Consider the following 16228-nt stretch of genomic DNA (forward strand, 5'->3'; position numbering starts at 1 on the left):
AGAAATATTACCAAAAGTGAAATAACATGCAATTATATTCAGATTCGCTGTCGGGAGCTGTGGAGCGTCCATAAACCATGTAATAGTAGCTGCAATGCCTATATGTGTCTATTCAACATATTTATAACATGTCACCAATCGAGATGGGCAAACCAGAGTATGTGGCATTTCATTACCTGTGGCTGAAGAAGTTAGATGCAGCCCTAAGGCTACAATAAGCTGTATTTATGTTTTCCTGGACTCCCTAGGGCTGCATCCAACTTTGCCTTTAACAAAAAAATTAGATTTAAAGGGGTTATCCAGCGCTACAAAAACATGGCCACTTTTCCCCTACTGTTGTCTCCAGTTCAGGTGCAGTTTGCAATTAAGCTCCATTTACTTCAATGGAACTGAGTTTCAAAACCCCACCCAAGCTGGAGACAACAGTAGGGGGAAGTGGCCATGTTTTTGTAGCGCTGGATAACCCCTTTAAACATTAGGTTACATTCTTTTTAAAGGGGTTGTTAACCAGGATTTTTTCTTTAAAATCAACTGCTGCCAGAAAGTGCCAGAGATTTGTAATTTACTTCTATTTAAAAAAAACTCAAGTCTTCCAGTACGCATCAGCTGCTGTATGTCCTGCAGGAAGTGGTGTATTCTTTCCAGTCTGACACAGTGCTCTCTGCTGCCAATTAATTTTAATTTTTATTTTATTACTGTAAGGAAAAGCCAAAGAGGAGTTGTGGCTCAGTTTGGTTTGTGCCGCGTTCTGGCACGCCGCACCACGGCTTCGCCGCCGCTGTGATTATTTTCTGTGCCTCGGCCTCCTGGCCTCAACATCAGTGGCACATGCGCGAATCAGGAAAATGATGGGCGCATGCAGGAGGCCAAGCCACAATTAATCACAGAAAAGGGAGGAGGAAGCAGTGGTGAGGGGAACGAAAACCTGAGCCACCACTCCTCTTTGACTTTTATTTACAGTAGGAAAGTCAAGACTGCACAGAATCCCCTCCAAAGATGCATTACATAGGTAATGTGATCATTAGGACACTGTCACCTACAGCACACTGCCAGCTTCTCTGGTCGGGTCCAAGTGCTGAAGTCTTTCATTTTAGGCTCTTTTTGCATTGAAGGGAGTCTGTTTCTCCAAGATATTACTAACAAAGGGCACAATTATAAATATACAGCTCCAGTGTTTTATAGGGAAACTATCAGCAAGTTAGACAAATCTAACATGCTGATATGTCCCCGTTGCACACAAGGGTGCTAAGGGTGAAGGTATTTTTCTTACCTTCATCCTCAGCACCAATTTTGCAGTTTGTAGTTAAAGGGGAACTATCAGCAGGTTAGACTAATCTAACCTTCCGATAGCCCCTTATAGCGCCAGGGACGATGAGGAGGAAGGTACAGTATGTGTGTTACCTTCTGCCTTGGTGCCGGGCCCACGTTGTTAGTCAGAGTAATCATCACTTTGATGCACTGTTAGGAGCACTGCCACGTCATCGGCCTGCTTCTTCTAATGATGATAATGATGATGCAGAAGTGTTCCTAACAGTGCACCGGAGCGAAGATTACTCCAACTAAGGGCCCGTTCACACTGCGGAAAACTGGTGGACATTCTGAGAACCGCAAACTCCACTTGGAAATTCCGCCTGCCTCACTGCCTTAATGTTAAAGGAGTAAAAGAATGTTAAAGTCCGGCAACATTTTTTATTAAAGTATTGTATTGCCTCCCAAAAGTTATACAAATCACCAATATATACTTATTACGGGAAATGTATATAAATTGATTTTTCCCCTTTACTTACTACTGCATCAAGGCTTCCCTTCCTGGATAACATGGTGATGTCACTTCCTGGATAACATGGGATGCCACTTCCTGGATAAAATGGTGATGCCACTTCCTGGATAAAATAGTGATGTCACTTAGTGGATAACATGGGATGCCACTTCCTGGATAAAATGGTGATGTCACTTAGTGGATAACATGGTGATGTCACTTCCTGGATAACATGGTGTCACGACCCCACTCGCAGAGCTGTGCGGGCTGTGGCTGCTGGAGAGGATGATGGCAGGTGGATGCTCAGTGTCCCTCCAGTGCCCTGTGTCCCACAGTGTCCCTCTGCCATCATCCTCTCCAGCAGCCACAGCCGCACAGCTCTGGGAGTCGGGTCATGACATCACCATGTTATCCAGGAAGTGACATAACCAAGTTATCCAGGAAGTGACATCCCCATGTTATCCAGGAAGTGAAGCCTTGATGGAGTAGTAAGTGCAGGGGGAAAAAAAGCACTTTATGAGCATTTCCCATAATAAGTGTATATTGGTAATGTGTATAATGTCTGGGGGAAGTTATAAAAATGTAATAAAAAAATGTAATTAATTTTTTTTTGCCAGATTTTAAGTATAGGACGCCATGTTAATTCAGCAGAGAGACATGAAGAGGCCTTATAGTTAACATAGAAGCAGTCGGAATTCCGAGCAGAGCGGGGACTTCACTCTGAATTTCCGCAGTGTGAAGGGGCCCTAACAGCATGGGTCACACATGCCTTCCTCCTCAGCCTCCCAGGCGCTATAAGGGGATATCAGGTTAGATTTGTCTAACCTACTGATAGTTCCCCTTTAAACTGCAAGTATAGTATGGTGGTTTGGTGTACTGGGGGCAGGACTACCACCCCAATGCACTGATCTGGTTCCCCACAACTGATATTAATTGGAAGGAGCAGGCCAGGGGCGGATCACTGCATCAGGGTCAGTAGTCCTGTCCCTAGTGCACACTGCTTTGTTAGCCATGGAATTTAACTGCAAAGTGCACTTAACTAGGGCCTTACCTTCATCCTCAGCACCCCATGCACAATAGGGACATATCAGCAGGTTTGAGTCATTTAACCTGCTGATAGTTTCCCTTTAAATTTAAAAGGGTTGATGCATTAACTAATGTGTATTCCTGCACGGTTGATAATTAACACATACTAACCACACAAGTATAAACTACGCGCCATTACCTCTCATTTGTAAAAAGCTGTTACAAACCACAGAATAAACCTGTGAAACTGAAGTGTACATTACATGTTCAATGGTTTTCCCGTTACTTGTCATTACTAACCTAAATATAATATTTCACTGGGCTGTGTTAGCAGAATAGGAGGGTTTCCATAGTAAAACAGCAACAAGAGGCCATCCATCATGATCCAAATATGCAGAGAAGACCTGTGTGTGGCTCTGGCTATTAGAAACTAATTACACTGTGACAGTATTAGGTGTACAAGTCTATAGCAATATCTGGTCAAATGTGCAAGAGCAAAAGCTGATACTCAATATAATCAGAGACATCTGGAGACACAGTAGGTACCCAGAGACGCTTATGGCGGAACAGACCATCACTATTGGTGACGTCACCGCAGATTCTTCACGTCAAATGTCCGCAGAGAAAACATTTTTCATTTCTGTTTACAGTCACCGCAAAGTGGATGAGTTTTCTAAAAATGTAAACCACTCACAGCAGAAAAATTGGAACAAAACCCATAAGGAATGGGACCAGCAGCAGACATATTAACTCCGAAGCATGTCAGTTGTTGCATTTGTGTGTGTCTGTATCCGGGGTCATATTTGCCACTAGAGATCACAGGGAGACCAAAGATAACACTGCCGGCTGCTGGTTAAAGCGCTCAATGCAGTGAAATCCTAGGTGCATTGCTCCCTGGGAAACATGAATATGCAAAAAAAAAAAAAAAAAGACCTGTGGAGCCTCATTTAAAGGGGTAGTGCGGTGCTAAACTTTAATTCACAAAATAACACACATTACAAAGTTGTATATGTGAATGGTCCCCTTCCCCGTGTTCCCCACCCACCCACGCTAGACCCGGAAGTGTGGTGCATTATACTTACCGCATTTGTGTCGACCCCTGTCCGCCATCTTGTGACAATGACATCATCTTCAGGAGGCCAGCCGGACCGCTCCAGCCGTCCCCCCTCTGGCGTGTCATCAGCTGCGATTGGCTGAGCATAACTGTGCCCAGCCAATCGCAGCCGACTCGCTGGAGGGGGGCGGCATGAGCGGTCTCCCGAAGATGACGTCATTGTCACAAAATGGCAGCCGGGGGTCGACACGAATGCGGTAAGCATAATGCACCACACTTCCGGGTCCTGCGTGGGTGGGAGGGGGAACACGGGGAAGGGGGTCATTCACATACATAACACACATTAAAAAGTTGTATAACTTTGTAATGTGTGTTATTTTGTAAATTAAAGTTTAGCGCCACACTACCCCTTTAAGAGTTTTGAAACACATGACTAGCCAGATATCCCTCCGGGAAGGACCCAGCCGAGGGTTGGCTCCTGTAGGGAAACCACCAAATTATGTGGCCCTATAAGTCAATGTAATGACAAGGGAAAAACCAAGGCCAGGTATCCATCCACAGACAGCTGTTTCGGGGTGTTGCCCCTCATCAGTGCGGAGCAGGATTCTGGCTAGGTGGGAGAAGTGCCTAGTAGAGCCATAAGAGAAACAGATCATGTATCTCAGGGAGTCCTGTGTTTCGAGACTCTTAAATGAGGCTTCACTGGCTTTTTTTTTTTTTTTTTTGCATATTCAAGTTTCCCCAGGGAGCAATGCACCTAGGATTTCACTGTATTGAGCGCTTTAACTAGCAGCTGACAGTATTATCTTTGGCTGGTCATCCTGAGATTAGTTATGTTTCTCTTATGGCCTCTTCTAGGCATTGCTGTCACCTAGCCAGAATCCTGCTCCACACTTATGAAGGGCAACACTTTGAAACAGCTGTCTGTGAATGGTTACCTGGCCTTGGCTTTTCCCTTTGTCATTACATTGACTCATAGGGCCACTTAATATGGTAGTTTCCCTATGGGAGCCACCCCTTGGCTGGGTCCTTACCGGAGGGATATCTGGCTATTTCTGTGTTTCGAGACTCTTAAAATGAGGCTCCACAGGCTCTTTTTGCATATTTTCCTCTAGGCACTGGTTGTCATTTGTCTACGGCAGAGAAGGGGGAACCCAGTGTCAGACTGGGGTTCCTGGGGCCAAGCAGAGGAAATGATCCTAAGGGGGCCCACCAATGAAGAACCAGAGAGAAACAAGATGACAGTCAATGTCAAAGTCAAAGCTGGGGGCCCACCGGAGGATCCTCCAGTCATCTGGTGGGCCAGTGCGACACTGGGAGAAAACCTTTGGCCCTCCAGCTGTTGCAAAACTACAATTCCCATCATGCCTGGACAGTCAAAGTTGTAGCAAGGTATTACCTGTCGTGCTGTACTGACTACTGTGATGGTGTGAAGCTTCATGGCCTGACTCTCACAGAAATTACAAGCGAGGCAATGCTTTCATACCTAGCAGCTAGTGTGGTGGCTGGAACAACTTTCAGTTTCAGTGCAACAGCTGCTGCATCAGTGGATGACTTGGCAGCCACATCAAAAACACTATTCTATGTGTCTGCACCCTCCCCAGCAGCACCGGACTGTAGGAGCACAGACTAGGAAATATAAGGTTCTCCAAATGATTTGTTGGTATTAAGAGTCAGGTATAAAATGTTTCCATCCTCAACAGTGAGATTTCGTCACTTTTCTGGTACAAGGTTCCTAGGTTTTAGATTGGTGGATATTGTCGTACCTGAATCCATCACACACATAAGCAGTCAGGGAAACTGGCATCTTCTGGCAACATGGCTACAGCAATAACCAAATACGTCGCAGCCGCATGTCGGGATATCAGTAGTAAAATATTCTGACATATTATTACCCCACTATTGATTATCAATGGGGAAGGGACCACTGTTCTCAGTGCTCCTAACGGCTCAGAGACTGGATTTAAGAATTAACAGCACCGGAACGGTACTGAGGATGAAGGCAAGAGACACACAATTATACTCTGCACCCCGTGCCCACTAGAAAGCTATCAGCAAGTTGGTTTCCTCTAACCTGCTGATAGTTGCCCTTTAAATAGAAATCAATTACAAATCTGGGAAACTTTCTGACACCAGTTGATTTAAGAGATACATTTACAATTGCCATAGATCTAAAAAGGCCGCACACTTCAGTTCTTTTTCAGTTTTATGGTAAAGTTTGAAAAACTTTTTGAAACTTTAGTAGTTCTCCAATGATTACATAAACCTCAGCCACGAGTCAAAGGGCAGATGGTTCCGGTGGTCACTGTCAAAGTGTATAGATGGGCACTTAAAGTTAAAAATTTACTATGTAGTCTTCTAGAAAAAGAAAAGCTTGGGATTCGCCGGCCATGGATTTTCCGAGCCTTGTCAGAAGAGGTCACATACTGCAAGCGTCTGGTCTCCACATTCCTTTACACTTCAGGAGTTACTATCAGAAAAGCACCACACGGAGAAGGGCTCATCTGTACAGTTTATTAGATATTACATCAGTCGGAGTTTAAAATAAGAAAGGAAATAAGTCATGCGTTATGGTTTTTGCACCTGCTAAAAAAAATATCCAAAAGTAGAAGGAATGTCTTACTACATAACTTAATATATAACAAGTCAAATCTCGCCAGGTTTAACCCTTCACTTCTGCTAAGACATAACAGCAGGAAGAGAGTACAACCTTTAAAGAGGAATTGAAGCGACCCCCCCTGGCACCCTCTTAGTTGGGCCGCATTCGCACGTCCCGCAAATACAGTCTGTGCACGGAACATGTGTTTTTTTTTTTTTTTTAACATTACCTAGTTGGTGCTGGTGTGGAGATCTCAGTGGCACGGTCCATTTTTCAAAACACCACCCAGTTCCAGCGATTAGTGCTGCCTTCTTCTTATGCACCGGCCTGCTCTATACACTGGAGGCAGGCTAGTCACCCCCAGGGTAACAATATCCCGTCCCCTCAGTGACGCACCTCCATTAGGATCAAGCCTGGCCATGTCACAGAGGGGAGGGAGTATCATTACAATGGGGGCACCAGGCCTACCTCTAGTGCATAGAATAGGTTGATACACATGAAGGAACTGGCACTGATCACGGGAACTAGGCAACATTTTGGATAATAGACCGACACCGGGAACTCCATGCAGGTAGGTAACATGAAAAAAAAAATCACTATTTGGTACATTCACTTTGCATGTTTGCAGTACTTGTAGTACTGTACTGACACAGCCGTGCGTCTGGCTGTGTCAGTAGAGTGCCAAAGATTTAAAAATTTGCAGAGCTCCCGGCCTCACAAAGATACATGATTGCAGGAGGTCCATGAATCTGGTCCACAGCACAGACCATATAAATGCGGCCTAAGACTCATTTGCCTCAGTATGTATTTAGCAGTTACCTAATGATTTCTTTTTAGCAATCTCTACTTTATAATCTTTCTGCCCTCTCTGTAGTCGGATTAACCGCTCGGAGCTCTGACATCCTGGTGAGCCTGTGATAGAATTGCAGCCATACAGAGGAGGCAGAGCTGCAGCCTCGGCAAATGATGAGACAGGAGGTGTGTCTAAGACTACTCCAGCCCCCCTATCCAAGGAGCAAGATCCAAGGAAAATAAACCACAGCTAAACATCCCCTGTAAGGAGTCAGGATTCGTGCTCTGTAAGAGCTAATCTAAGGCTGGGTTCACGCGACGTTTTTGCAATCTGTTTTTTTTCATCCATTTTTGCAAAACATCGATGGTAAAATGGATGCATTTGTGCGCATCCATTCTTCCTTTATAGATTTTTAACGTACACAAAACGTACTTAGCCACATTTTTGTGTACATTAAAAAAAATTGATGCGTTTTGATCCTTTTTTTTTTTTTTTTAATGGAAGTCAATGGAAAAAATGGATCAAAATAGATGCACATAAATTCATCCGCTTTTTTGCAAAAATGGATGAAAAAAAAAATTGCAAAAATGTAATGTAAACTCAGCCTAATATGACCCAGAGTAGAAGTAATGCCCGATTATCTAGCACACCCAACTGCTCAGCATACACACTTTTCCCCAATCTTTCCAGGCCCAGCTTGCAGAAATACAGTATACAGAATATGTTGGAGATAAAAGTGTGGGAGACGCTCGGAGGTCGCTCTGACCGCAGCATGCCTGATTTTTATCTTCACTTTCACCCAGCTTGCAATTTATGCTATTTCTTAAGGACAAAAATGCTGCTTGAGATAGGTATGTCAGCAGGTTTCTCACAAAAGTTCAGACCTTCCTCGCAGCACTGTGCCCGGGGCAAGAAGCTTCCCTTCCACAGATAATCCTCTGTGATTACTAACTACCATTGTAGAAAAGGAGAAGCATAAGGCTGCAAACCCTACATTGTTTAATGGTGTTACACTGAGACGGTCAAATATCATTAAGGCACCGGTTGGTTTAACAGCAATTACTTGTCATCTGTACACAACGTCCTTGGAAGGAGTCACGGACAGAACCGTACTTTCTGAAGGCACTTGGAAGAGCAGGTACCATGAAATCCTCCAGCCCCTGGTTCCATCTTTCCTGGAAATAAAACCAGGATCGTACCTTACATACAACAAGATTGCTGGTGAAACGTTATTTCCATAGTTGCAATATCCGTGATTAAATCGTCTTGAGACTGAAGGCGTTAGCAATAATTATATAGACAGTGCAGGTACCGACAGCAGATACAGATATGTGCAAGGATCGGTCTCTATCAGAGGGGTTAAAAATTTAAAAAAATTGAGCCAGGGGCCTGTGCCTCTTCCACTTAGGTTATATGCTGAAAGCGAATATCAAATACGTGAGTATAAAAAAACAGACAAAGTTAAACGGCTACAAGTAAGCAAAGACAGAAAAGGAGGACAGAAGCCAACGAGGGGCCGGGCTTGTTCCATCGCATTTGGAGCCCAGCTGTGAAAATCTCATCTGGGTGGGATCGGCTTGATGCTGCTCCAGGACCCTGTTTAGAGACAAGAAAGAGAAACAGCAATTACAGTGAGAACAGGTAGAATCTTTGTATAAGAGTTGGGAGAAAGCTACCGCAGGATATGCTAAAAGGTTGTGCAAATAGTGGGGGACGAACTCCAGGTGCATCAAAAAACTGCGGGATAAAAAGTTTTCCTACAGTACCCACATGAAGAGGATATTCTGAGAGTAGGGCTAGGCTGCTTGTTTTTGTAACTTTTATATGGTTCAATGTATTTCTTCACAGCACATTTGCATTAGTTCACAGATTGTACTGAACTTATGTTTTTTATTATGTTCGAAAAGCTGTACAGCCTCTTCACCAAGCAGTGACGGTGCAAAAATGTGGCCGTCCACCCAGGGAAAACCTGATAGGGTATATAGAAAATACTCCTGCCTCCTATTCCTCAGCTGTGACAGCCGGACACATGGGCTGGATTGTTAAGGCACCTGTGCAAATGTTCAGCATGGAGAAAATGTTCCAGTGGCATTCCTAATGATGAAGATTTTATAAATCGCCGGACTTCTCCTTTAACCTCTATGGAAAAGAACCTTGCAAAGGACTTGATAGCACAAAATGGCATGCAGCTTCTGCACTGTGAGATTGTACCCCAAAGTTGGCCATACACAAAAGATATTACAAAAGATGATTATTCTGCGGAAAGTCCTTATATTGTTTGAATTTAAGAGATAATCTTTGTGTGTGTATGCAGGCAACGATCGAAAAATCGTTTGTGTCGTTGATCACATCTTTTAAGCCGACCGTAAAATCATCGCTAATCGTTTGCTAAATGATCATAGTAATCATCATAATTACATAGCTCTGTGTGTTACAGAGAACGATTTCAGGTCCATCCTAAAAATTGCTTGTTTGCGATTGTTTATTGGTGAAAATTGCCTTGTCTAATAGGACCCTTGGCTGAAGGCTTGTGGTTTGGCCGACATCTCTCTCTCCCGATTCCCCAAACACATGCATGTTTGGCCAAATGTGAATATGGCGGCTTATCTACCCAAGGTCATAAGGATCGGCAGTTAAAATCCAACATACCCGAACCTTCTCTCCCTCAATCATCTTTGGGGGTGATGCCACTATACATATAATAGTTGTTCAAAATCACTGAGTTTGGTCGACACATATAATAATATGTAGAGCCAGTTTGAGGGTGCGTTCACACCTACAGGACCCGCAGCAGATTTGATGCTGTGTTCAGCTGCGGTTCCGGTAAGTGTGAACGTCCCCTAAAGGGTAACGATCATTCAAAAATAACACGCAACTCTAAGCACTGTGACCGCTAACTTCTGCTTTACTCAGCTAAAGCAGCAATATATGAAATTGCCAGTCAATGCGAGTCTATGGGACTCGCATTGTACCATTTTCAAATGATCGTTACCAGAACAAAAAAAAAACAAAGAAAAAAACTTTTGGCATTAGCATCAGCGGTAGCATGCTCAAGTCCGATGGTTCGGCATTTGATAACCGGTGGGCTGAAAAGGTTGGATGCAGCCCTAGGGAGTCTGGGAAAACATGGTTACAGCCATAGGCCATATCTATGTTTTTCCCAGACTCGTCATGGCTCTATACAACTTCTTCAGCCACCAGTTATCAAATGCCAAATCATCAGACTTGAGCATGCTCATGCTGCGCTCATCTCTATTAGCAGTATGGGACCATATTTTTTGCATAATACCCAAGATTGGGGGTGCAGCTTTTTGTAACACAATTGTGATACTTTGGGCTAGAACTACACAGCCACTTGTGGTCATGTAACAATAGATTGCAATGTTGCACTGCTGGAATTACAACTATCGATAGAGAATGTGGTCATACAGAAATCCAGCAGGTTTAGGTTTCCACTGACTGTCATGCTGATGGAACTTTCAGGTTGCAGTCGGATCACGTTCACGGTCCTTAGTGAAGATGTGGCAGCGCAACACTTCTAGCCTAAATGTCCCTAGATTGTCAAAGCTACTTTTATGCAATTTTGTGACTGTCAAGTGTCTAATGATCAAGATGACAGATATGTGTGTGTAGCCTAAAAGATTAAGAAGAGAGTCTCAGAGTGTGGAATCAGGTTCCCGACTCATCTAGGACAGCTGTGTGCTCTTACCTTCTCCAGCATAAACAGCTGGCTGTAGGTCATTACAGGGTTAAAATCTGCAGCCGTGGTAAAAGGGGCAAATAAACATGTTATGTCTATAGTCCCTGACCAGGATTTCACTGCAAACCACTTAAGAGTTCAGAAAGCAGTCCGGCGTACAGCTGGGTACACTGTCAGCATTGTGGCTTTAGGTCTGTGTGTATTCACACTTCTACTAGTCATTACACCACAGCTTAAGGAATGCAAGAACACTTTAGAGACGTAATCCGTACAAGAGAAGACTGATCCGTGACTTTATAATGGTTAGGTCAATATCTGGGTCCAGTCTGTTACAAAAAGAGGCAGCAAAATGACGGCTATCAAGAAAGACAGACACCATTTTCCCGTTGTAAGAACATGGCCCCAATGAGACTAGTCCCCAACGTATACTTCTTGACAGCAATTGGTTATCAGAGCATGGGAGAGATGACCCAGGATTCAAGGGTGTTGTAGTACACACAGAAGACAACAAAGAACGCTCCAGCTTCTTTAAAGGAGTTATTCAATGGTACAAAAACATGGCTGCATGACAGCACCACTCTTGTCTCCTGGACAGGTGTAATTTGCAATTAAGCTCCATTCACTTCAATAGAACTGAGTTAGAAAACCTGCACCCAAACTGCAGACCAGAGTGGTACTGTCTCTGGAAGAAAGTGGCCATGTTTTGTAGCGTTGGATAACCCCTTTAAAGCGCACTTATCATTTAAACAAACTTCTGGCATCTCATAGGTTTGTATCATGGGAGTCCGGGTGCTGAAACCCCTTCCGATCAATAGAAAGGAAGAGCAGCCCGCACTCTGCTACTTCACCTCCGCTCTTACTGCTAAACAGAATTATAATGGAGCCTATGGAACTTCCAGTAATAGTGTCTAGTGAAAGTTCCATAGGGCTCCATCATAATTCCGTCTACTGCTACGTTAGCAGTGACAGCGGAGATGAGCGCACCTGCCCCTTCATTCTAGCGATCGGCGGGGGTCTCAGCACCCAGACACCCATAGATACAAACCTATAACATGTAAGAAGTTTGTTTAAATGATAGGTACCCTTTAAAATAATTTCATTTATTCATATCTTTAAAAAAACGCATTTCGAACACAGGTCCGAAACAATTATTATTACTTTTTTTTTTAAACATCTGAATGAAGAAATGAAATTATTTTTAAGGAGCTGTAGAGTTCTTTGCTGTCTTCTGTGTATACTCAAACCCAGGTGGAGTTCTACCAAAGTCACTGATCCTGCAATTTTGCTTACGTCACGTATCCAATAAAAAGCAACAAAAACAGCCAACTGTTTAAATAGAACTCTATATTGAGCGAAGCAGCTATAGAAAACACAACAGCTGTGAGTGTTCTCTCCCCCCACTCTAAAAATTCTATAGTCCCGGATCCGGCCTACATGTTAGGGTGTTGCTGTACCTGCTGACAAAGATGAAGACGTCCCTCTTAGAAACAACAGTAACAGCCCCCCCCCCCACCCGAAACAGGAGTCTGAGTTCATTTCTATGTTGATGATGTCACAATAGTTTGTCTCTTTTCCTAGACAGACGTCTAGTTGTTTGCCTGTAGTACTTGGAGGTGTTCCATTATGATCTCACAATACAGCCTGCCATTATTCTCAGGCTCTGTTCTAGTTTGATAATATCACAATACAATTTGACATTGACTTTGGATGCTTTGTTATATAGTTTTTTTTGTTTTTTTTTTATTATTTTTAGCCGTGTTCTGTTGTGATATAAAGTCACAAAACTGTTTGCGATTATATTGCGATAGTGGTTTGTTTTTTTCCAAGGCTGTGCTCTATCGCAATGGCGTCATGATAATCTTGCAGACAAAGCTTAAAGCGGTTATCCAGCATTAGAGAAACATGGCCACTTCCTTGCAGAGACAGCACCGCTCTTGTCTTAAGTTTGGGTGCAGGTTTTGTAACTCAGTTCCATTAAAGTGCATGGAGCTTTATTGCAAACCGCACCTGACCTGGAGACAAGAGTGGTGCTGTCTCTGGAAGAAAGTGGCCATGTTTTTCTAACGCTGGATAACCCCTTTAACTCCTCATATGCATGCTTTTGTGGTGTTGTCACAATAATGCTTTGTTTCCCCAATTCAGTCCACTCCTAGCTCCATTATGATGTGCATCTGTGTGACTGGGTTGTGCTCTCCTGTAATGTAAAGATCTCTGTAGCGGAGCAATACTGTTATGTCATGGTTTTATGTTCAATGTGATACACAGCTGAAGTCCCTCATAGGCTGAGAGGGCCGTTCCTGTTGGATGATGACATCACAGGACCCTGGAGAGGCTGGAGACCAACAGAGGACCACAAGTGGCAGCATTGGGATGGGTTTAACTACTTATTTAAAAGGGAACCTGTCACCATGACTATGCTATCTAATAGAGCAGAAAGAGCTGAGCAGATTGATATATATCTTTGAGGGAAAAGATTCAGTATAAGGCCTTATTCACACACCCGTAGTGCAGTCCGCTACACTATGAATGTGCATCCATAGTGCTCCACGGAGCACTAGGTTGCGATCCGTGCCGCAAAAAAATGGTCCGCATTACAACATAGATTTTTTGCTGCACGGATCGCGGCCCCGTATAAACGTACGGACGTTTGAACGGGGCCATTGAATAACATTGGTTATATTTTCTGTCCGCAATTGCGGACAGAACGGACGTGTGAATTAGGCCTTACTTGTAACACGTTGATTAAAATGCCTGCTCATTCTGTGAGGAGTCGTCCAGTGGGCGGGGTCATTCATGGTCTGGATTCATCAGAGATTTGAATCAATTACAAGTTATCCTGAATCCTTTCCCATAAAGTTATATATAATTCTGTTCAGCATCTCCTGCTCTATAACATGATGCCAATAGCTTACATAGAATTTGTATGTTGACAGGTTACCTTTAAATATTATTTAAAGTACCACTAGAATACACCACTTCTTGCAGAATATCTAGCAGCTGGTAAGTACCTAAATAGGAGTAAATTACAAATCTATATAACTTTTTATATAGAGATTTTAGCCGGAGTACCCGTTTAACCCCTTAAGGACCGGGCCTAAAATGGCCTTAAGGACCGGAGCAAATTTTATGAATATGACCTGTGTCACTTTATTCATTAATAACTTTGGGATGCTTTTACCTATCCGGCTGATTCTGAGATTGTTTTCTCGTGACATATTGTACTTCACATTTCTTGTAAATTGGAGTCGATACTTATAACGAATCTTTATGAAAAAAACCAAAATAACGTGAAAAATTGTAAAAAAATGCATTTTTCCAACTTTAAACCTTTTCTGCTTATACAGAAAATGGTTATGCCACATAAATTATATATTAAATAGCATTAGCAACATGTCTACTTTATGTTGGCGGCATTTATTAAACTATATTTCATTTTTTTTTAGACAATAGAAAGCGTAAAACATTAGCAGCAAATTTCCAAATTTTCAGTAAAATTTCAAAATCAGATATTTTTAGGGACCTGTTCAGGTTTAAAGTGTATTTGAGGGGCCTGTATGTTAGAAAGCCCCACAAAGCACCCCATTTCAGAAACTGCACCCCCCAAACTCTGCAAAAGCAGATCCAGAAAGTTTTTAACCCTTTAGGGGAGTCACAGAAATAAAAGCTAAGTGTGTAAGAAATTTGAAAATTTTAATTTTCTGTGCAGAGATTTTATTGTAATCCAATATTTTTCATAATTATAAACTTATTACCAGAGAAATGCACCCCAATAGTTATTGCCCCGTTTCTGCAGTTTATAGAAATACCCCATATGTGACCCTATTGCGCTATTTGACGCAACCACAAGCCTCAGATATAAGGGAGCGCCTAGTGAATTTCAATGGCTCCGTTATATTTGGTCATTTCTGACTGTATCACTTCAGCTTGGCAGAGGCTCTGGGGTGCCAAAACCTAAAAAACACCCCTAAAAGGGACACCATTCAGAAAACTACACCCCTCAAGGAATGTAACAAGGGGTGCGGTGAGCATCTGGACCCCACAGGTGCTTCACAGATTTTCCCAACAATATGGCGTGAAAAAAAGACAAAAGTAATTTTTACACTAAAACGTTGTTCTAGACTTCAATTATTCATTTTCACAAAGGGATAAAAGGAAAAAAAAAAAACACAAAACATGTAGCGCAGTTTCTCCTGAGTACGGAAATACCCCACATGTGGACATAAAGTGCCAAGCGGGCGCAGGACGAGCCTCCAAAGGGAAGGAGCGCCAATTGGCTTTTGGAAGCTGGATTTCACTGGAATGGATTTCAAGGGCCACGTCGCATTTACAGAGCCCTTGTGCTGCCAAGACAGTGGAAACCCCCCACAAGTGACCCCATTCTGGAAACTACACCCCTCAAGGAATCTAACAAGGGGTGCAGTGAGCATATGGACCCCACTGGTGACGGGCACAAATGTGGAACAATGTGACGTGAAAGTGAAAAATTTCATTTTTTCACTTTCACGGCAAAAATGTGCCCGTCATCAAGGGGTCCATATCCTCATTGCACCCCTTGTTAGATTCCTTGAGGGGTGTAGTTTCCAGAATGGGGTCACTTGTGGGGGGTTTCCACTGTCTTGGCAGCACAAGGGCTCTATAAATGCGACATGGCGTTCATCATCCATTCTAGCCAAATCCAACCTCCAAAATCCAAATGGCGCTCCTTCCCTTGGGAGGCTTGCCCTGCGCCCACATGGCGCTTTATGTCCACATGTGGGGTATTTACGGACTCGGGGGAAATTGCTCTAAACATTTTGTGTGTTTTTTTCTCTTTTAACCCCTTGTGAAAATAATAAATTCAAGGCTAGACCAACATTATAGTGTAAAAAATGTAATATTTCATTTTTACGCCACATTGTTCCATATTTGTGCCCGTCACCAGTGGGGTCCATATGCTCACTACACCCCTTGTTACATTCCCTGAGGGGTGTAGTTTCCATAATGGGGTCACTTGTGGGGGGTTTCAACTGTCTTGGCAACACAGGGGCCTTTTAAATGCAACATGGCCCCTCGAAATTCATTCCAGCCAAATCCAGCCTCAAAAAACCAAATGGCGCTCCTTCCCTTTGGAGGCTTACCCTGCACCCGCATGGCGCTTTATGTACACATGTGGGGTATTTCCGTACTCAGGGGAAATTGCTCTACAAATTTTGTGTTTTTTTTATTTTTTAGCCCCTTGTGAAAATGAAAAAATCAAGACAAGATTAATGATTTAGAGTAAAAATTTAAAACAAATTACACCAAATGTTGGTCTAGCC

At 43.1% G+C, this 16228-nt stretch overlaps 1 protein-coding gene across 2 annotated transcripts in view; it reads right to left on the minus strand.

Annotated features, from left to right (window-relative positions):
- Nucleotides 1-6339: 6339 nt before the first annotated feature.
- LOC138785287 (septin-2A) overlaps nucleotides 6340-16228 on the minus strand; it is a 105681-nt gene continuing 95792 nt past the window's right edge. For both annotated transcript variants that reach the window (XM_069961097.1, XM_069961098.1), the window contains one exon: nucleotides 6340-8827. The gene's annotated coding sequence lies outside the window, so the exon portion shown is untranslated. The remainder of the gene's footprint in view (nucleotides 8828-16228) is intronic.

This window comes from Dendropsophus ebraccatus, chromosome 3 (assembly GCF_027789765.1).
Source record: "Dendropsophus ebraccatus isolate aDenEbr1 chromosome 3, aDenEbr1.pat, whole genome shotgun sequence".
NCBI classification, from domain to species: Eukaryota; Metazoa; Chordata; class Amphibia; order Anura; family Hylidae; genus Dendropsophus; species Dendropsophus ebraccatus.